This window comes from Muscardinus avellanarius (genome assembly GCF_963383645.1).
Source record: "Muscardinus avellanarius genome assembly, chromosome: 10".
In the NCBI taxonomy this organism is placed as follows: domain Eukaryota; kingdom Metazoa; phylum Chordata; class Mammalia; order Rodentia; family Gliridae; genus Muscardinus; species Muscardinus avellanarius.
Window position 1 is genome coordinate 35,213,335 of NC_137796.1, and position 22,034 is coordinate 35,235,368.

The following is a 22,034-nucleotide window of genomic DNA, read 5'->3' on the forward strand; positions in this document are numbered from 1 at the left end:
TCCTATAGCTTTGCATTTCCTACAAATATGGACAGGGCTCACACAGAGTTCTCAAAGTTGTTCTGGCATATAGGAAGTGTCATGTGACTCTTGCTCCAATATAATATTAAATTGTATAACTTCAGCCAGGTGTGATGGTGCTCACCTGTAATCAGACGGCAGGTTTGAGGTCAGTATGCTGACTTAGTGAGAAATAAATAGATAAAAAAAAAGACTGGGGTGTAGTTAAGAGGCAAAATACCCCTGGATTCAATCCCCTGTAATGCGTGCACACACACACACACACACACACACACACACACACACACACACACACACTATAATCTTGGCTAGGGGCTAAATAAGGGCCCTCTGGTTGCTCTTTACCAACTCCATAAAGGCAGATCTTTTAAAAGCCAACTCGAAGCCCACCCCCTTCTGAGGCCTGGCCTGTACTCCAGATGGACAGTGACACCCCTTCCACAGCAGATGCCCCAGATGTGCTTGGTCTTTGTGTCTTTTCTGACACAGAGAAGGAATTAGAGTTCTCTGACATCTTGGGAGGTACCAAGTCCCTCTGGTGTTGCGGCCAGTGCCAGATGCCTTGCTGGTGCTCAGGAAGAACTGAGTGCAGACAGAGCGGGCGATCCTACTGCCTGCTGAAGTCCCAACCTGCCCTTGAACCCACCAAATATGTGCTGTGGGCCGGGCATAACCACTAGGTTTCTTCTACTGTGCTGGGCCTGGACTGGCTCATGTGGCCTGACCCAGCCAAGTCTGCTAGTGAAATGCCACTGGGCAGAGGGCCTGCGGGCAGGAATTCTGATTCCTCAGGCAGGGATTTTAAACAAATACTCCCAGCTTTTGAGCTGAGCACATCGAGCCTTCGGGTTTGCTGAGCCTCCTATTTGGAAGTGCTTTGCAAATTGGCAGCTCCAAGCAGAAAGCGCCTTGGAGCCCCACGGGGGAGCTCCATGCCCACTCGAGCCTGGCCCATTCGTGAAAGGCATTTTCTACTTCAAGTCTGTTTTGTGACTAAGCAAGAGCTACTGAGGACAGACGGGGCACTGCACCTGTATCAGCTCAGACCCTTTACCACAGTGCTTTGACTTCAGACAGCCAAAGCTCTTGTCTGACTGTCAGAAGGCTGCTCTTGCCCCCAGACCTTTCCTGATGGTTGGCTGTGTGTGGGTACCCACCCCAGCTTCCTTGTTCCTTCTCTGAAGAGCTCTCCTGAGGGCTTCAGCCAAAATCGCACTCTGTGGGATTTTGCCTGGCCTCCTTCCCTTCCTGTACCACTTTCTCACCAGCTCCACATCTCCTCCAGACTCCACAGAAGCCAACCTGAAGGAGTGGAGAGAAAGGAAACCTTAAACAATAAAGATAACCACCCATGACTGCGATGTTAATGTTCACTCCAAGGTCATTTCATGCAGCCAGGTGCAGCAGGGCACACCTGAAATCCCAGTACTTGGGAGGCTGAGACAGGAGGATCAAAGATTTGAAGGTTCCAGGCTAGCAAACAGTAACTTAGTGAAACTCTGTTTCAAAACATGAAAAGGGCTGGAAGCTTGACAGAGAGAATGCTCCTGAGTTTAATCCTCAGTAACACACACACACACACACACACACACACACACACACACACACACACACGTGCATTTGCCATCTTAATTACCTTAGCTATCCTACAAGGAATTTTTATCCTCATTTTAAAGATGAAGAAATTGAGTCTCCAAAAAGTTAAGTAACTTGCCCAAAGTTAGGTAGTTAGTAGGTACTGAGCCCAGATTTTCTCTCTGCTACATGCACTGATTCCCAATAGAAAGATGCCACCAATAAGTCTACACATATGTCTCTAGAGGTTAAATCTTGAGCTAAAGAAACAATCTATTGAGCAAACATAGATGATGACAGTAGGTACGTATGGAGGAATTAGTGTGAGGAATGTTGTTTTGCCATCGTACCTCCCCCTCTTTGGCCCATTTCCTTCCCCTGTGGGATAGGGGTGCACATGCAATGAGACTTGCTCTCCCCACACTTGCTTTCCCCTTTCATGGAGACGCAGGGATAGAAGGTGACTGCAACAGAAACATCAGGTGGCAGACCCTTCCTTTGCTGACATGCACCAAGACGTAAATTCCACATCCAGCTCTTCTGTCCTGCCTCGGTCCTCTGATCGAAACCACCCAGGCACAGCTAAATAAAAAGCCCCAAAGGTTCAGGTTCATCAGAGTCTATAGCTGTTGTTTGTTGATAAGACGTTCCAAAAAGTGGACTGTTGAAAGTGACACAAAATAAATTTTTAATGGGATTGTACAGGAGCCAATAAAGCCCCCTGAATTATATAAGGACATTTAAATGGTATTTTTGCACCTACAGCCAAAAGGACTTCGTGATGTGTGAATGAAAAAAGTAGGAAAGCCCCTTCCCGAGTAACCTTCCCTATGCTACATTCCTCGGCTGCTGCCTCTTTTTTTTTTTTTTGGTGGTGGTACTGGGGATGGAACCCAGGGGCTCTCTACCTCTGGGCTACACTCCCAGACCTATTTATATTTGTTTGGAGACAGGGTCTCTTAAGCCAGCCGAGGCTGGCTTTGAACCTGCACAGTCCTCCTGTCTCAGCTTCCCAGGCACGAGGATTACAAGCATGCACCACCACGCCTGGCTCTGCTGCCTCTTTTTGGCTGACATACAAATTTGATCACTGTCTTTCCTAGTTAAAGCAAGCTAGTGTTTTTCAAGTGTTTTAGATAGTGTTCTCACCGCTGTGACCCAAACACCTGACATGCAAAACTTAGAGGAAAAAGAATTTTATTTTCTCATAGTTCTGAAGATTTCAGTCCACATTAGACTGGCTTCCAAGCAGGAGCCGTGGCTGCAGGTCCTCAGGGCATCATGGTGGGGAGCAGAGAGAGAAGGTGAGAGCTTGTGTCAGCTCATGGAGGCAGAGATGAGAGAGAAGGTGCAGTAGCCTGGGAAAACACTGTCCCTGGTCTTGCCCCCAGGGAGCCCACCTCCTGTCATGTCCTGCCTCTGAACACGGCTGCATAGCTTAACACATGAGCTTTGGGGGACATTTTATTTATTTAGTTATTTAGTTAGTTAGTTAGTTCTTTGTTATTGGGTATTGAACCCAGGGGCATTCTACCACTGAGCTATACCCACAGCCATTTTTATTTTTTGTTTTGAAACAGGGTTTCACTAAATTGCTGAGAGTCTTCCTATATTGCTGAGGTTGACCTTGAAACTGCAATCTTCCTGTCTCAATCTCCTAAGTACTGGGATTACAGGTATATGCCACCACATCTGGCTCTGGGGGCCATTTTAAATTCAAACTATAATATTAAAGTAGCAGGATAAGGAACCAGATGTCAACTCAAATAGGGAGTCACCTGATCTGCCCAGGAGGGCAACATCTGATACATCGTCACAGAGATAGCTGTGTGTATGGCAGGAAGGACATGAGCCTGGTGAAACGGAGTGGGAGCTCTAATTTTCTGTGTTTCATTGAGTTAGAATATTCCCCCTCTGGACTCAACCTCTTCTTGTACCTAACAGGCTCAAATGTTTGGAGAAAGTGTAATGATACTTGTCCTAGATCATACGCACAGACTGACAGGGTGAGAAGAGGCAGCACCCTCAAGGGCTGAGTCTGTGTAGTCCTCTTTGACTTTTCCACAAGCATCTCTTTGAAACCAGTGGCCCACAGGTGTCACATTCTTATTCCCACTTTTTCCTCTCCTGATCCTACACCACTGCCTTAGAGCAGGAACTGTTACCTGTCCCCAAGTATCCATGTTTTAGGAATAGAGTAGCTACACCACTAGATCCTACACTTTCCCACCTCTGTGGCAGTTGCATGGCCCCATGTGGATGGGCTGTGAGAGACACAGCATACACTGGCCTTCACATCATCCCACCATCTCTGCGTGTTGGAACAATGGCACGGCCTATTGTTGCAACTTTGGCCCTGGGGAAGGCAGGGAACACCATGAGACTCTACATGAGACCCTGGCCCACTTCAGTGGGGTCCACTTCCCAGCCCACTTCCTACTTTGGAGTTTCACATGAGGGAAAGAACTGTCTTTCTTGTTTAAGGTGCTGGGCTCAGGGGCTGCTTTCACAGAAGCTTAACTTGTCACCTAACCAATACCTCCTTCCCCACCTCATGCCAGTTCTCCTTGCTGGCCAGGGACAAGGAGCTAATCTCCACCAAATAGCAGAGGAGAGCCAACGTGGGCATGGGGGAAGGATAGCGCTTATCGAGCACCCATCCTGGTCCAGGCTTCTAGCTCTATTACCTTGAAAGCTTGCATCTTATCACTGGAAACAAGCACAGTCCATTATTTGCCTTGACATGTACTTCATTTTTAAGAAAACATCTGTCAATACTTGAGCCTGAATAAACATAATTTCTGTTAGTACTTTTTTTTCATCCCCAAATAAAAACAGTGCGCAGAAAGGTCAACTCCCAGCTCAGTAGCACATGTGCTTTTCCTCATGACAACTGTCATACTTCAGGATGCAGGAAAAGCACCTGCACTTCCACCTGGCTGCACTGAATGCAAACATGAATTGTACTCGAGGCTTGAGAAATGAACAAACTAGTAAATGTCCCTGCTTCAAGGACATCTCCAGTGATACTGTCTCTTTTCCTGACTTATGTTTTACTGAAAGAACATCCCAGCCTGACAGGTGCTGTACCACCCACAGATGTGCCACCATGGTCCTTGGGCCATTGCACTAACGTCAACTCCGTAAAAAGGACAAATAGCATCTCAGTGCTATTATGAAAACAGCTGTGACCTCGCAGCCTGCAGTGCCCTGGGGACCTCCAGGCCTCCTGACCCACACTTGGGGAAGCACTGCCTCTCCCTCTGCTGCCTTTTGTCATAAGCTTGTGAATGAGCACAGGCATGGGCGTGTGCACACACACACACACAAAACTTCTCTCATCTGATCTCTAATACTTGAATATCAAAAAGAGAAGGGACGTCATCTCAGAAGAAAGGGGAGCCCCTTAGAAGGAGAGCATTTAGTTTTCTGAACAACTCAGGACATTGTCCCTGTTATGTGGTTTTGCGGAGGAGGCCGGGGGCAGAGGTTGGCCTGGAAGGCTGGTGTTTGGAAACTGCCTGCAGCCTGACACGCCTCCCTGTTCAGATGAAAGAGACTTTGCCCCAGGGGCTGGGGGGCTGAGCGCTGACAGGGCACACAGCTGGCAAGGCTCACTGAGCTGTTCCCCGGGGCCACCTCCACACAGTGCCACAACCAACAGGCACACTCTGACACTGGTCCCATCCTCCCAGAAAAGCTAGAACAGAACTGCTCACTGGAGGCCCCTGGGGAAGTCTTAACAGGAGCGGGCTAAGGCTGGAGTGAGCAAAGACCACAGCCCACGAATGAGGAGCCTGGAGAAAGGGTTTTGTTCATGAACTAACCCCAGCGCTGCGTCATCACCCAATGCAGGTTCTCTGGCCTGGGTCACTCTAGAGAAGCCACGACGGTTCACATGTACACTTGTGCCACACCCCCTGACTCACTCATGTACCCCATCTGCTATTAGGTCCTATACCATCATCCCCTGAGCCCTCTGCTCACCATATCCCCAGTCCCCTGGGAACACATAAAGACCAGGACCCCAGGACCTGGGCAACCATCCCCGGCAAGTCTCTTCCCAGCTACGACTCAGTTTCCCAACTCTAAGGAGGGAGAAGAGGACAAGTGAGGAGGCTCTGTCTCTAGAGTCCTTGCCAGTTATAACAACCTGTTCATCTACAGTGAAGACCTTCCTGGCAGCCCAGCCTAGTCCAGCGACCTCCGGCAGGCAGGAGATGGCAGGGTATCAGCACTATGTTCAGGCCTCTGGGACAGCACAAGATCAAGGCCCTGGAATTGGACATGAGGTGAGGGGGCACCTGTGGAAGGGTGGGCCTGAGGAGTGGCGTGGGAGAGGCCACAACGCAGTGGTATAGGATTTGCCATTTGTGGGGTGCTCATCAGTAAGGATGGCGAAGGTGGAGCATACACTTACTCTACAAAACCCGAGACCCCCGCCCCCAGAGCAGCTCACGCCTGTCCCACCCTTTCCAGCAGGGCCACACCAGCAGGCACAGGACCGGAAGGAGCTAGCCTCAGTGCTAGGCTGTGCTGGTGGATTTTATGTGTCAACTAGACTGGGTCATGTGGTGCCCAGACATTTGACCAAACACTTTTCTGAGTGTGTCTATGAGGTGTTTCTGGGTGATACCAACACATGAATTGTGGACTGAGTCAGCCAAATTGCTGTTCCCAGTGTGAGTGGGCCTCTTCGATCCACTGAAGAACTGAATAGAACAGAAAGGCTGAATAGGAGGGTGCTCCTCCTGCCAGACTGCTTGACTCGGGTATTTCCTGCTTTGGACTTGGACTGCTGAGGCAGATCTGCAGCGGAAGCTGTCTGCCTTGCGCTTCTTGTAGCTGGACGGTGGAGTCCTTCTTGGAGGGAGATTCCAGGCACCTTTGTAGCTGCAGCACTGTGTGTTTAAGGGTCTTTTGCTGCTTTTTTTCTTTTTCTTTTCTTCTTCTTGGTTTGGTCAGGCATGTGTAGTTGAGTGTGATGCACACAAGCTGCTCTGCCTACAGTACTGATAGTAGGTAACATTCATGTATTCTTAAGGATGTTCTGGCCACTAAGGTCTTTGCCTCCAGGATCCCAATGAATCAGGACATGGACCCTGCACAGTAAGGTGCTGACCACTATTGCTCTTTTTATTTTTAATCAAGGAACTGGGGCTTAGAAAGGCCCTGTGATTTGTCAGGGTTCTCACAACATATTGGAGCTGGGACCAGGCTCTCCACCGCATCTCTCCAACCCAGAGTCTGAGCTCATAGGAGCTCTATGCTAAGAGCAATAGCTTGTAGCTCAAGGTTGCTTCTATCCCGGTGGTTCTAGAAGAGCCCTGGGAAACTAGTGCATGTTGGAATCCGCTGACAGAGGAGCCCCAGCCACCCCCAGAATGCCAGAAAGAGCGGGAACCCCATCGGCATGCTTTGGGTCAGTTTGGACTTCTGCTTGGCAAGGCAGTTGCATTGGAGCAGGGCTGGGATCTAGCTCCATGAACCTGACTCTGTGACCACTCGTGTCTCTAAAGTTGTCTCTAGGTGGCTTCCTGAATTTGCCCATCCTTGCTCAGAGGAGAACTGGCTTGACCTGTCTGTCTCCATGATCTACACCGCTCCAGGAGCTCAGTCTTCACAGCTCCAAGCACCCCGCCTTGGCCCCTCTCTCTCCTTCAGGAACTGGAAGGACCCACAATGGTTCTTGGGAATCCTTCAATTTCTCATGTCGCTGAGCAATTAGGAACAACGCTAATGTCCCAACTTGATCAGCTCACTGTATTTAGAAGCAGTAGCTGCTACATCATACCAAAGCTGAAGCTAATAATCAGGAAAAAATAAAAGAGCCCATGTCAAGGAAAGGACTGCCCAGCCTGTCCTCGGCAGTTTCCCAGGAAGCAGGACCTTCGCAGGGAGGAGGAGTGCCAGGGCCTGGGTCCTGCTGCCTCTGGAGCCAGGGCCCATCTGCAGGCGGTCTCCGTGGACAGCATGCTGGGGACATGGCTACCGCACCTGGGGAAGTTTCTGCTGGGGATCCCGGTTCACTTGGGAGAAACAAATGTGGTCTGAGACAGAATAAATACTCTCTTTCCAAGCTTCCTCAGGTGAATGGAATCACCCAATTTAGAGGAGGCTTAACAAACCATACTAGACAAAGTAGCCAGAAATGAGGTACCATGATGCTGACCAGATGGCACAGAGGTTAACATCAGGGACTTCAGGAGCCCAGCTGCTGGCCTCAAAAGTCACGGCTCTGCCTGTGAAGTGTCTCTGGGCAAGTCGTTCACGTCCACTCTGCCTCAGCTTCCTCGTCTACAAAATGGAGATGATGGTTATCATAAGCATCTCACCAGGGTCTATAAGAATAGAACAGTAATAACCGGGTTTGGTGGTGCATGCTTGTGATCCCAGTACTAGGAGACTGAGACAGAAGGACCACAGGTTCACGGCCAGCCTAGGCTACTTAGTGAAGCCCTCTGCAACTTAGTGAGAGCTTGTTTCAAAATAAAGAATAAAAAATAGGGCTTGGGTGTAGCTTGGAGGTAGAATGCCCCTGGGTTCAATCCTTAGTATGCCCCCCCAAAAAAAAGAATTCAATGATAATATACATAAAACCCTAGAACCATGTCTACTACACTCATCCTCCAGTACTAGATACCTATTCAGGTCATACCCAGAGGTGGTGACAGAAGAGCTCCATGTTCCCAGCTCAGTCATCTTGTTTGGGGGATATTGCTGCACATCCCTGAGGCTTGGTTTCCTAATTTGAGTACCTAAATGATTGTTTTGCAGCACTATCATGAAGAAAAAATAGAATTATGGAAAGAATCATTTGTTCAGCTGTAAACGGATCCCCTAGGGTTGTGCAGTGCACAATCTGAGCAATCGCACACAGCAGCCCTGATGATGAACGTAAAGTAACTGTTGAGATGCAGATACCACCCCCATGCCTCCTTTGCATCCAACAGTGGACTTTATTCAAAGGATGGTTGCACCTGCACACCTTCTGAGCACAGTGGCTGCGAATGCTCAGGAAGGACAGTGCCGTCCTCAGTTTTTAACCTGCGGGATCCTTGCCCTCTAGGAACAGACGTTTCTGGCAGTGGGAAGTAGCTCAGGCGCTGCAATAAAGCAAGAGCAAACCTGCAGGGCAGGCTCCAGAGAGTGAGGTACCCGACCGCAGACGGGACTGAGCATCTTCCCAAAGGAGGGTCACTGGGGGCGGCCTTGACTCCCAGTGAAGCGGGCAGTCACTCTGCACTGTTGGCTGGTCCACACCATCCCTGCAGCTGCCCCTCTGTGTGTGCAGGAGTGCCTGCTGCAAGCGCAGGCAAGGGTGAAGGCTGGCAGAGTCTGGGGGCTGCTCCGTCCCCCCGCCCACACCCACTGGGTCATTCACTTCAAATAGGGCAACTCACAGAGAATCCCAGTGACACTATTTTCCTATTACCCTTCATTACAACCACTTAGATCTTTTATTTTATTACAAACATTCTTCAGCACAGTCACGGGCTGATCTCCTAATTGGAGCTGCTGCCTCCGCCCCCACCCAGATCAAAGCGCCCTGTTTGTTTGTGGAGGATGCAGGATGAACCGTCTTGCGGCCTTTGAACATGAAGGCCCCTTTGTCTCCCAGCTGAAGTCATCCTAGGCAGGGGGGGGGGGGATTCTGCAGCCAGTCCCAGACTTAGACCAGGGTGTGAAGGGGGAAGGTGAGAGCCTGGCTTTGAAAACCAGGTTCTCACCTCCCCACTGCCTCTAGGGAGAGGTCTCAAACCCGAGGTCCCACAATAAATCTTACATGACCCCACAGTGATTTTTTTTTTGTTTAAATATACTAACTCAAATATTAAAGATTTTAAAAGATCAACAAATTCAGATGGTTTTTTCTTAAAAAAAAGAGTACTTAGGACACAGTGGCACACTACTTGGGAGTCTGAGACAGGAGGATAGCAGGTTCAAAGCCAGCCTCAGCCACTTAGTGAAACCCTGTTTCAAAATAAAATAAATAAATAAAACTGGGGGTAGAGAACCCCTGGATTCAATCCCCAGTTTGAAAGGAAAGAGAGAGAGAGAGAGAGAGAGAGAGAGAGAAGGAACAGAGTATATCCTTTCCACTTTCTCTAAAATTATGAATATCTGGCAATAGTGGATCTCTATTAAAGAAAAATAAGCCCCTCATCCTGGCATCCTCCGAAACAGTCAATAGGACCAGTGGTGGACACCTGACCTGGGCTGGGCCTCTGGGATCCTTCCTCCTCGGGAGCAGCGATTTGCTCTAGCCCTGTAAGCCATGCCAGAGTGAATGGCTGAAACTGGACCACAGGCAAGTGGGAGGAACTGTGTGAAAGATGGACGAAGCCCAGGTAGAGAGAAGAGAGTCTGAGGCTGGATGCTGCCGCATCCGCAGCTCTGGGGTAGAAGATCACCTCCTGGGCCTCCACCTTCCTGAGCACCAGCTCACCTCTGCCCCAGCCTTCACATCACCCGTGGCCTGCCTGCCATGGAGCACCACCTGCTGTGTGAGCTGACTTGAGAGACCCTGTGTTCCTGGAGCTGTGCGATCCCTGTGTAAACAGAGCAAAGGGTCTCAGTTCCATCCTGCTACTGCCCTGGCCTAGAGCTCTAAGACCAGACATTTAACCTCAGTTTCTCCTCTTTCTTTCTTTCTTTCTTTCTTTCTTTCTTTCTTTCTTTCTTTCTTCCTTTTTGGTGGTGGTACTGGGGTTCCTGGAAGCCCTTTTACCTCCGGGCCACACTCCCAGACCTATTTTTTTATATTTGGAAACAGGGTCTCCTAAGCCAGCGTGGCTGGCTTTGAACCTGTGCGATCCTCCTGTTTCTGCCTCCCAAGCTCGGGGATTACAAGCGTGCACCACCATGCCCGGCTCAGTTTCTCCTATTTCTAAAATGAGAATAGCAAGTTCTTACTTTATAGGGCTTTGAGAAGATTCAAAATAAATAATAGAATTGGGGGTCTTTGTGCACAATACCTAACACAGGGGTACTCAGCATCTGACCAGTAGATTATCATTGCTGTTGTTGTTGCTGCTACTATTTAAAAGCTTTGGTGGAGAGCTAGCAGTCATTTTAACCATTTTTTTCTTTTTTTGTGTGTGATACTGGGGATGAAACCTAGGGGCATTCTACCTCCAAGCTACACCCCAGCCCTATTTTTTATTATTTATTTTGAAACAGGTTCTCAGTGAGTTGCAAAGGGCCTCCCTAAGTAGCTGAGGCTGTCCTAGAACTGCAATCCTCCTGTCTCAGCCTCCCAAATGCTGGGATTACAAGTATGTGCCACTTTGCCCAGCTTAGCCAATTCTTGATTACTCTATTTTGCAGACCATCCACGGACCAGCTTTTATCACGCGTGGACTTCTCTCCATCATCAGTTTCTGATGCTCAAGAAAGACAGAACAGACAGGTGGGTAGTACATACTTATAATCCCGGCAACTTTCAGAAGCTGAGGCAGGAGGATGGCAAGTTCAAGGCCAGCCTCAGCAACCTCACGAGACCGTGTCTCAAAATAAAATAAAAATAAATGAATAAAAGTAAAAGGTTGCTGATGTATCTCAGTGGTAGAGGGCTTGCCTAGCATGTGTGAGGCACTGGTTTCAATCCCCAGTACCACACGAAAAAGAAAGAAACAAAGGATGATATTATTGTTGACCAAATTCCTGCAATTGTGAAGATATGCTTATAATCAATATCATATCAAGACGGCATGGTGTTTACTCCAGGACCTTAGATGTCTTTTCAAAAAGACATGTTGTATTTTTCTAAATGAAGGATGCGATGCCAGCAGACAGCAGAACAGAGTTTCAGTACTTATCTATCCCCCCTCAGAAACATCAATTTGAACAGCTATCCAAGGGCAAAAATACCATTGCAAGAACTAAAATATCCAGGTGAGAGTTTACAGCACTTGGGTGGAGCACAGATAACAGAAAAAGCACATGGAAGAGGGACAATTTCATGTTACCCAAGGCCCACTTCTCCCAAGCCTGACCAGCACCACACAGAAAGGGATTCCAACTGCAAGAAAGAAGGAAATTAAATAAACACCTAACTTCATCAGAGACTTCCAAACTAGGCCAACGCCAGTGAACTATAGTGCCAGGCCAGCCTCCACAATCCTCGGCCAGCCCCTAAGGACCCATGCTCCAGGTGGGACCTAGCCTCTAGACCTGCCATAACCCCAGACTGGACACAAGACCAGGCATCAGGCTGGTTCCTGTAGACCTAAGTTCCACTCCCTCCCTGCCCCAGTGTCAAGCTCACAACTATAGCCCATGTTCCAAGCTGACTCTATGCCAGGCAGCCCCACAGATCCAGGTTCCAGGCCCACCCCCACAAAACCCATGCACTAGTCCAACCCAAGTGGACCCTGGCACCAAGCCAGCCCCTACAGGTCCAGCCTCCTGGCCTGGCCGGACTCAAGTACCAGGCCAGTTTGCCCGAGGATCCCAGCAGCAAGCCTGTCTTTGGACTCACCAGAGTGTATGCCCAGAATTTCTGGATGGATTGACTAGTGAAGGGCTCTCCCTGCAAAAGCCAATCTGTAAAGTCCAGAAGAGGTTCCTGCTGCTTCAGACAACAATGTGAAGCTACAAGGGTCACTAATAGGAAAATGTGACACCACCATAGGAACACCACAAACCGACTGTAAAGAAAAGACATTCATAAATCGCCTGATAAGGAGCTCATAATTGTCTTGAATAAGTTGAGGGAAATACATGAGCAAACAGAGAGGCAACTAAATTACACAAAGTAAATGATACAGGAAAAAATGTAGAAGTCCAATAGGGAGAGAAACCTTAATAAAGAACCAGGCGAATTCTACAGAAGACTCAAGCAAAAGAGTAACAAGTTCAAAAATAGGTCAAATGAAATTACCCAGTAACAGAAACAAGGAAAAGAGAATGAAAAAAGTGAAGAAAGAGAGTATGACATATGGGGGCACCAGTAAGCAAACTAATGTTTACATCTTAAGATCCGTAGAAGAAACAAAGAGAAAGGACTGAGAACTTTTTTTTTTAAGAAATACAGAAAACTCTCTAAATCACAACAGGGAAATCAACAGGCAGACCCAAGGAACCTAAAGAACCCTAAATATATTAAATATAAGGAGATCCGCATCAAGACACATTTGAATTCTCAAAAGTCAGACAAAATGAATTTTGAAAGTAGCAAGAGAAAAGTAACACACTATATACAAGGGAACTTCCATAAGATTATCTACATAGCTCTCAGCAGAGACCTTAAAAGCCAGGGGAGAGTGAGATGATATATTCAAAATGCTGGGAGGAGGAGGAGGAGGAGGAGGAGGAGGAGGAGGAGGAGGAGGAGGAGGAGGAGGAGGAGGAGGAGGAGGAGAAGAAGAAAAGAAGAGGAGGAGAAGAAGAAAAGGAGGAGGAGAGAAGGAAGAGGAGGAGAAAAAGGAGGAAGAGGAGGAGGAGGAGGAGGAGGAGGAGGGCCAACCAAGAATACTAAACTCAGTATGTTGTCCTTCAGAAATAAGGAACTAAAAAGACTTTTCTAGACAAACAAAAGCTCTGGGAGTTCATCACCAAAGACCTGCTTACAATTTTTTTTTTTCTTTTTGGTGGTACTGGGGATGGAACCCTTCTACCTCCGGGCTACACTCCCAGACCTATTTTATATTTTATTTGGAAACATGGTCTCTTAAGCCAGCAAGGCTGACTTTGAACCTGCATGATCCTCCTGTCTCCACCTCCCAAGCATGGGGATTACAAGTGTGTGCCACCACGCCTGGCACAAAAATTTTTAAAGGAGGTCTTGAAGTTGAAATTTAAAAAAAATTTTAAAGGAGGTCTTGAAGTTGAAATTAAAAAATTCTAAATAACAACATAAAAATATAAATATAAAACTCACTGTAAAGAATATTATTAAATCAGAATAATGTTGTAATAGTAAGGTATAAATCACTTTAAACTGTAGTTTAAAAAAATTAAATGTTAAAAGTAGCTATTTTTTGCATTTATGTAGCAAGTTGGGCATAGTGGAACATGCCTGTAATCCCAGTACTTGGGTGGCTGAGACAGAATCACAGGTTCACAGTTAGCCTCAGCAACTTGGTAAGGCCCTCAGCAACTTTATGAGACCCCATTTCAAAATAAAAATAAAACAAAACAAAATAAAAATAGAGCTGAGGATGTAGCCCAGAGGTAAAATTCCCCTGGGTTCCATCCTGATCTCACACACACACACACACACACACACACACACACACACACACACACAGTAACTATATTTGTTAATGAATATATAATATATGGAAGATATAAATTGTGACATTCAAATCACAAAATATGGGTGCAGGATAAGATAAAATGTAGAATTTTTAATGAAATTGAAGTTAAGCTGTTATTCAACTTTAGTTAGAATGTTACAACTGTAGGATACTTTACTTAAGCCTCATGATAACCACAAAAAAATGTGTAGTAGTAACACAAAAGGATAAGGAGAAAATAATTAAAGCATATCACTACAAAACAAAAACTCAAACCAAAAATAAAAGCAGAAAGAAGGAAAAATAACAAAGGAACTACAAAACAAAATATTCTTTTTGTTGGCAATATTAAGTCTTGGCCTTTCAAAAGTTACTTTCAGTGTAAATGGATTAAATTCTAAAGTCAAAAGGCATAGAGTAACTGGACTGATTTTAAAAAATAAGGTTTGCCGGGCGTGGTGGCACACACTTGTAATCCCCATGCTTGGGAGGCAGAGACAGGAGGATCGCGCTGTTTCGAAGCCAGCAGCGCTGGCTTAAGAGACCCTGTTTCAAAAATATAAAAAAATATAAAACAGGTCTGGGAGTGTAGCCCGAAGGTAGAAGGACTTCCAGGAATCCCAGTACCACCAAAAATAAAAAAATAAAAATAAATAAAAAATAAAAAATAGGGTCCAACTATATGCTGCTTACAAGAGACTCACACATATGCTAAAGTGAAGACAATCGATACAAATTATGGCCCAAAGAGAACAGATGGCTACACTTATACCAGACAAAATAGTTTTTAAGAACTAGGTGTAGTAATGCATGACCATAATCCCAGTACTTGAGGGGCTGAAACAGGAAGATCGCATGTTCAAGGCCAGCCTCAGCAGATTAGCGAGAACTTATTTAAAAAAAAAAAAAATTAAAAGGGGTGAAGGTATAGCTTAGAGGTAAAATGCCCTTGGATTCAACTTTCCAGCCCCCCCAACACACACACTCCAAAATATATAGAGACTTTAAGAGGGAAAAAAAAAAGACAAAGTGCATCATTGTATAATGATAAATGGGCCAGTTCATCTAACAATTACAATAATATGTACCCAATTTTAAAGCACCAACAAAAAATATAAAGCAAATATTTATAGAACTGAAGGGAGAAGCAGAGTAACTATAGGGGGCTTTACTACCCCACTTTCAACAATGGATAGATATCCAGAGAGGAAACCACAGACTTAAACAACATTACAAACCAAATGAGCTTGACAAACATATTCAGAATTCCCTTTCAAGCATGCACAGAACACTCCAGGATAAATCCTATATTAAGCCACAAAACAAGTCCTCACACATTTAAAAAGATCAAAATCACGAGTATCTTTCCAAACCACAATGCTGTAAAACTCGAAATCAACAGAACACCAGGTCGCGGCAACACATGCTTGTAATCCCAGTCCTTGGGAGGCTGAGACAGGAGGATCACAGGTTCGTGGCCAGCCTCAGCTACTTAGTGAGGCCCTCTGTAACTTAGTGAGACCCTGTTTCAAAATAAAGAATAAAAACAGGGCTGGGGAGGGTGTAGCTCAGAGGTAGGATGCCCCTTGGTTCAATCCCCAGTACTACAAGAAAGAAAGAAAGAAAGAAAGAAAGAAAGAAAGAAAGAAAGAAAGGAAAGAAATCAACAGAAGAAAAACTGGAAAATTCACAAAAGTGTGGAAATTAAAGAACATATTCCTGACCAATGAAGTCATAAAAAGAACCTCACTAGAAATCACAAAATATCTTTAGACAAATAGGACTGGAAATACTACATACCAAAACTTATAGAATGCAGTAAAGGCAGTCCTAAGAAATAATTTTATAGTGATAAATGCCTACATTTAGAAAAAGATACGTATCAAATAAACGACCCAACTTTGTACCTCAAAAGCCAGAAAAAGAATAAGCTAAGCCTAAAGTTAGCAAAGAAAGAAAATAATAAACCGGGCGTGGTGGCGCACGCTTATAATCCCCGCGCTTGGGAGGCAGAGACAGGAGGATCACGCGCTGGTTCAGAGCCAGCCTTGCTGGCTTAAGAGACCCTGTTTCCAAATAAAAATATAAAATAGGACTGGGAGTGTAGCCCGGAGGTAGAAGAGCTTCCAGGAACCCCAGTACCATTAAAAAAAAAAAAGAAAGAAAATAATAAAAGATCAGAGCAGAAGTAAAGGAAATAGGCTAGAGAATATAAAAGATCAATAAAAAAGTAAGTAAAAATAGAACTCCCATATGATCCAGCAATCCAACTTCTGGGTACGTATGTATAAAGAAAGGTAATGAAATAAGTATCTTGAAGAGATATCTGTATCCCTGTGTTCATTACAGCATTATATTCAACACAGACGGATAATACAGTATCGTGTGTGTGATAAAATATTACTCAGTCTTAAAGAAGAAGGAAACCTAGTCATTCCTAAGAACATGGATGAACCTGAAAGACCTTATGCTAAGTGAAATAAAATGGGCACAGAATGATGGTGCTTATCAGGGCTGGGGGATGGGGAAATGAGGTATAAACTTTCAGTTAGGCAGAATGGACAGGTTCTGGATATCTAATGTATAATATGGTGACATAAAGCTACACTGTGTACTTGAAATTATTGAGTATAGATTTTAAATGTGTCTCTCGCATACACAAACAGTATGTGAGGTAATTAATATTTTAACTAATTTGTGATAATTACCTCATAACATATATCAAAACATGTTATACATCATAAACACATTTTTGTCAATAAAGCTGAAAAATTAAAGCAATAAATACTGTTTAAAAATTAAAACACTGCTCCAAACCTCTGCCCAGCAAAACTGACCAGGAGTTTGTTCCAGGTCTCTGTGCTGGGTGCCCACTCTGTGCCAGAGCTGGAAAACCCCACAGGGCCCCTCAGCGGCTGCAGCTGTGACCTCTGCCACCAGCCACACCTGGGCGGGATCCTCACTGAGGCCTGAGCCTGGTTCTAGCCAACACAGGTGTAGCCATTTCCTTTGGAGAGTTGGCCACACCCCTCTCCCTGAGGACCCTGTTACTTTAGGGGTTATAAAATTCACACCCTTTCCCACACTCAGGGACTTCAGCTCTCCTATCTTGGCCTCAGTTTTCCTAAATGGGCCTCCTCCACTCAGGCACTCTCTCCTCTCTGGGATAGAATACTAAGACTGTGGTTCTCAGATTGTGGCCCTAGACTACAAGCATCAGTATCACCTGGGAAGTTGTTAGATGCAAGTTATTGGCCCCCTCCCAAGACCTACTCCATCAAATTCTTAGGTGGTGGTGCTCAGCAGTCGGCTTTAACAAATGATTCTGCTGTATGCTCCAGTTTGAGAACCATGGGCCCTTATAGTCCTCACAGTGAATGTACTTTGATATGCAAAAGCCAAGAAGGGGGCTTGTTCTGAGATGACTTCAGTTTCCAGTCTCTGCCACATAGCATCTCCGTACCCAGTGGATAAATCACAAACACCAGAGCCCTGAGCTGAGAGGAGACAAAGGCTGGGGCCAACATGTCAACAAGTATGACAGCGTTGGGTTGTACACTGCACAACTCCAAGAGACGTCCTCCCATAAACTACCATGTGCATGGCACAACATGATGCACGGGTAGCAACAAGAAACCAAAGGGCATAAGATGGAATCAGTGGTCATTTGAATAAGTGGGTGTGGGAAAAATCCATCCCCAGCAAGGGACAATTGGAAAGATTGGAAGAAAAAATGGTGCAAAACCCAAACTTGGCCCCAGGGGGTGCCACACATTGAACTGTTCAAAAGGCCTCAAACTCAGGTGCCTTCAGAAGCCAGGCTGGTATGTGCTGAAGACTGGACACAGCCCACCCAGAGAAGTGACCACCACCCATCTTCACTGTTGCCACACATGGTGCCGAGCTCGGTCTTGTCAGAGCTTTCTCTTGAAAAACAAGCAAGAACAGACATCCATACATTTACTTGGAATCTTTCAAATATTTTTAAAATATCATGATTTGTATTATATCCAGAATATAACCATTACTCTTAAACCCCAATTAAAAACTAATACACAAGAGTTAGAAACATTGCCAGAAAAAAAAAACAAAACACCATACAGATGGCAAATTAGTACACGAAAAGATGGTCAGCATCATCGCTCACTGGGGAAATGCAAGTTAAAACCACAGTGTGACACCACATATCTACTGAGAGGGCCAGAATAAAAGCAAAACCTGATGACACCACGTGCTGATGAGTGCGTGGAGCAGCTAGAACTCTTTCACACGGGTGGCAGGAATGGGAAAGGGTGCCAATACTTTGGAAACCATTTGGCAATTTCTTACAAAGTTAAACACACTCTTACAATGCGACCCAGCAATCCCACTCCTGTGTGTTTGCCCAAGAGAAATAAAAAATTATGTTCACATAAAAACCTGTATGTGAAGGTTTATGTGAATGGCTTTATTTGCAATCACCAAAAACTATAAATAATCCATATGACCCTCAACTGAGGAATGAATAAACAAATTATGAGGTATCAAATTGTAAGATACAAATCAGCAATAAAGGAACTAATGCAATAAAACTGCTGAATCTGTTTTTCAAAGATATTCTGCTAAGTTAGAGAGCTCTGATCCAAGACTCTGTGGTGGGGGATTCCATTTCCATGACATTCTAAAAAAGACAAAATCTTGGTAGAACACAGATGTGTAAGCCAGGTGTGGTGGTGCACACCTGTAACCCCTATGCTTGGGAGGATGAGGCAGGAAGATCGCAGGTTTGAGGACAGCCTCGCAAGTAGTGAGACTCTCTTCAACCTAAACAGATTTTAAGAAATAAAATAAGGCTGGGAGTGTAGCTCAAAAATAGTATGCCTCTGGGTTCAATCCCCAATACCACACACACAAAAAAAGAACACAGATCTGTGGTTACCAGAGTTGGTGGTAGAGGCAGAGTTTGATTAAAAAGCTCATGGGGGCTGGGTGTTGTGACGCCCATTTGTAAGCCCAGTACTGAGACAGGAGAATCACGCAGGTTCGAAGCCAGCCTCAGCTACTTAGTGAGGCTCTCAGCAACTCAAGTGAGACCCTGTTTCCAAATAAAATATAAAATAGGTCTGGGAGTGTAGCCTAGAGATAGAAAGCCCCTGGGTTCCATCCCCAGTTACACACACACACACACACACACACACACACACACACACACACACATCTCATAGGGTGTGCTTTGGGGAGTGAGGGAAATGGTTTATCAGTTGATTATAGTGGTGGTCTGTCAAAATTTATAGGGCCATTTATTAAAAAGGATAAATTTTATCGTATGTACCTTATCTGATAAAAGTATACTTTAATAAAAATGAAAAATAAAATTTAAATCACCGTGTGGGCCAAACAAAATAGCACTGCAAGTGGGTTCCAGCGTGAGGTGAGGCCTGTGCTGGACATCATGGAAGATAAACAGGAAAGATAGCGTGTTTTTCTCTGTTCTGTTTTGCACTGGGAGTTGACCCCAGAGGCACTCTATCTCTGAACTAAAACCCCAGTCCTTTGTATTTATTTTGTTTTATTATTTTACTTTGAAACAGGGTCTCACTATGTTTCAGAAGATGATAGTGTCCTTGCAGGTATTCCCCTACTCTCAGCAGCCATCGATCTGGGGACAATTCACCCCATCCCTGGGAAGCTGTGCCCCTTCTCTCCTGAGATTGGCTGTGCCCAGAATGGGAAGAAAGGCCTCAGCCCCGGCCATAGCTTGTGAAAGGGCCTTCCATTGGGAAGACAGGGACCAGCACTGGGGCAGGGCCAGGGAGCTTCTGAGAGGGCACAAGAAGATGAGGAGCCAGGAGGGGCGGGAGGGGGCTTTCAGGGTCTTGAAGGACAAGCCTGAAACAGGAGACAGACTTAGTCAGTTATAAACAGCATGCTTATCTCCATGCTATGCTTTGTCCCCTCAAACTTGCAGGAATTTAATCCTCAAATGCTTATCTTAACAGATTTAGAGGGTGGATGGAATCCACTATGATGTTTAGAGGTGGGGCCTCTGGGAACTGATTAGACTACATTAGGTCACTAGGGTGGAGGCCCATGATTGAATCCTGGTGGCTTTGTAAGGAGATGAAGAGAGACCACGCAGACACAGAAAGGCTTGCGTGCCTTTGCCATGATGTCATACCTGCACAGTGCCATTTGGATTCCAAATTGGGAGCTAAGTTTTCCTCTTTTCTTCATGAAGCAGTCTGCCTCAGGTGTCTCGCTATTAAAAGATGGCAAATGCACTCTATTTTTCAGATGGCGAAGCTGAGGCCCCCACAGCTAAGACACCTAACAGGCGACTGATGGAGACTCAAACACAGCCTCCAGGGCCACCTGAGCAAAGGCCCTGCCCGGCCGCTAACTCCCAGAGGAACCTAGGGAAGTCCTTGCTCCTCTCTGGACCTTGGTTTTCCATCTTGACAATGACTAGAAGTCCTCATGGATCCGGAAGCCCCAAATCCCAGAACTTCATAGCACCCGGTGCCAGTCTTCCTTCCACTCCGAGACTGGCCACCCGTCTGGAACCCCTTGTCCATGCTTTGATGCTGCCCACTGGCAAGCAATAGCCTGGACCCCCTGACCCGAGCACTCAGCGACCTGGAAGAATGACCCATCGTCCTTGCTTTATCCATCCCAGCTACCTCAGCCACTTCCTCCTCCCCACCTCTGCGGACAGCGCCCTGGGCTTCCTGCTTCCTGCTCTTCACACCTGACACACATGCATGCCCACAGCCCTTCAGCAAGTTGCCTAGTGACTCAGGGGGCTAACTCTTCCAGGCTGCTTTTTAATTCAGCCCACAAACACTGGGCTGGTATCGGTGTTCAGAGAGGTTGATGGGGTAAGCCACTAGGGAGAAAGAGGGGAACCCCAAGAAAAATCAGTTTTAGTCTCGTCACAAGGACTTTGCTATTTGCCCTACGAAAGGCTTCCCCCCATGAGGCAGCCACCGTGCTCCTCATTTCTAAGTAGTTTCAAGACCCAAGATGGAAGATCCCCGGTGCTATGGGTCATGTTCTCCTTCTCCTCTCCTGGGCTTTCCAACTTGATGCCATGAGCAATTATTACTTTTGAAGTTGGAGAGCAAAGGTATATAGACTTATGATTCTTTTAAATATGGGGGTACTTTATTGGTGATATCTATAAGTTATTCTGTTCCTTGAAAAAATGCAGACAAGAGCGAAAGACAGTGAAAAGTCCCCCATAATCAACTGACCTGGCAGAGATCTTTTTGTTTTGTTTTGGTACTGGAAAGTGAACCCAGGGGCACTCTACCTCCAAACTAATCTCCCAGCCCTATTTTATTTTTTAATTTTGAAACAAGGTCTCACTAGGTTACTGAGAATCTCAGAAGTTGCTAAGACTGAGGTTCCCAAGTACTGGGATTATAGGCATGTGCCACCATGCCCAGCTATTGTGCCCTTTTCCCAACTTGTAGTGATGTAAAGCTGAAAGAAGCTTCCAGGAACTGGGTTTCCAATGTGAAGTCCCTCCATGGCTCGGGTTCTGGTCCAGTGGGACCAGCAGGAGTGCTGAGCAGGAGCCTGCCTATGCCTGTGTTCCCCAGAACCACACTTCAGCAGGTACTGGGAGCCTCCAGCAAAAAAGGAATTCATCGTGTGCTAGTCCATACCATTCATGTGCAGGAAGGCGGAGGCTATAGAGGCAAAAGCCAATCGCCCCCAAATTTGGCCTATTAATGTGATACTGCCAATTTTTGCAATGTGTGTTTTAGGCCAAACAGGGATAATTAATGGGAAATAGGCAACTATTCATTATCACCAGGATTTCATAAGAGAATTGATGTTTGCATACCCAAAATAGGAAAGTCTGCCTCTCTGGATAAAAGCTTTACCAGAGCTGCAGTACCCTGCCCTGCTAGCCTTATTTTGCTCTGTGGGGTGTGCGCTATAGACAGAGGCTAGAGTTCAGAGCTGGGAAAGGTTCTTTCCTTACTCTGGGCCTCAGTTTCCTCATTTATCTGGCATTCTTGTTGCTTAAAGATTCTATGTCCCCTTCATCCCTTATCATTCTTTTTTTTTTTCCAATGACAAGTAGCTTTGTCCCCAGGGTTACTTCAACATCCATACCCCACAGGTTGCTAGGTAGTGCCAACATCTAGACAGACGAGGAGGGTAACAGCCTTGGAGAAGTGGCAGTGATGTGGCTGGAGGAGGGAC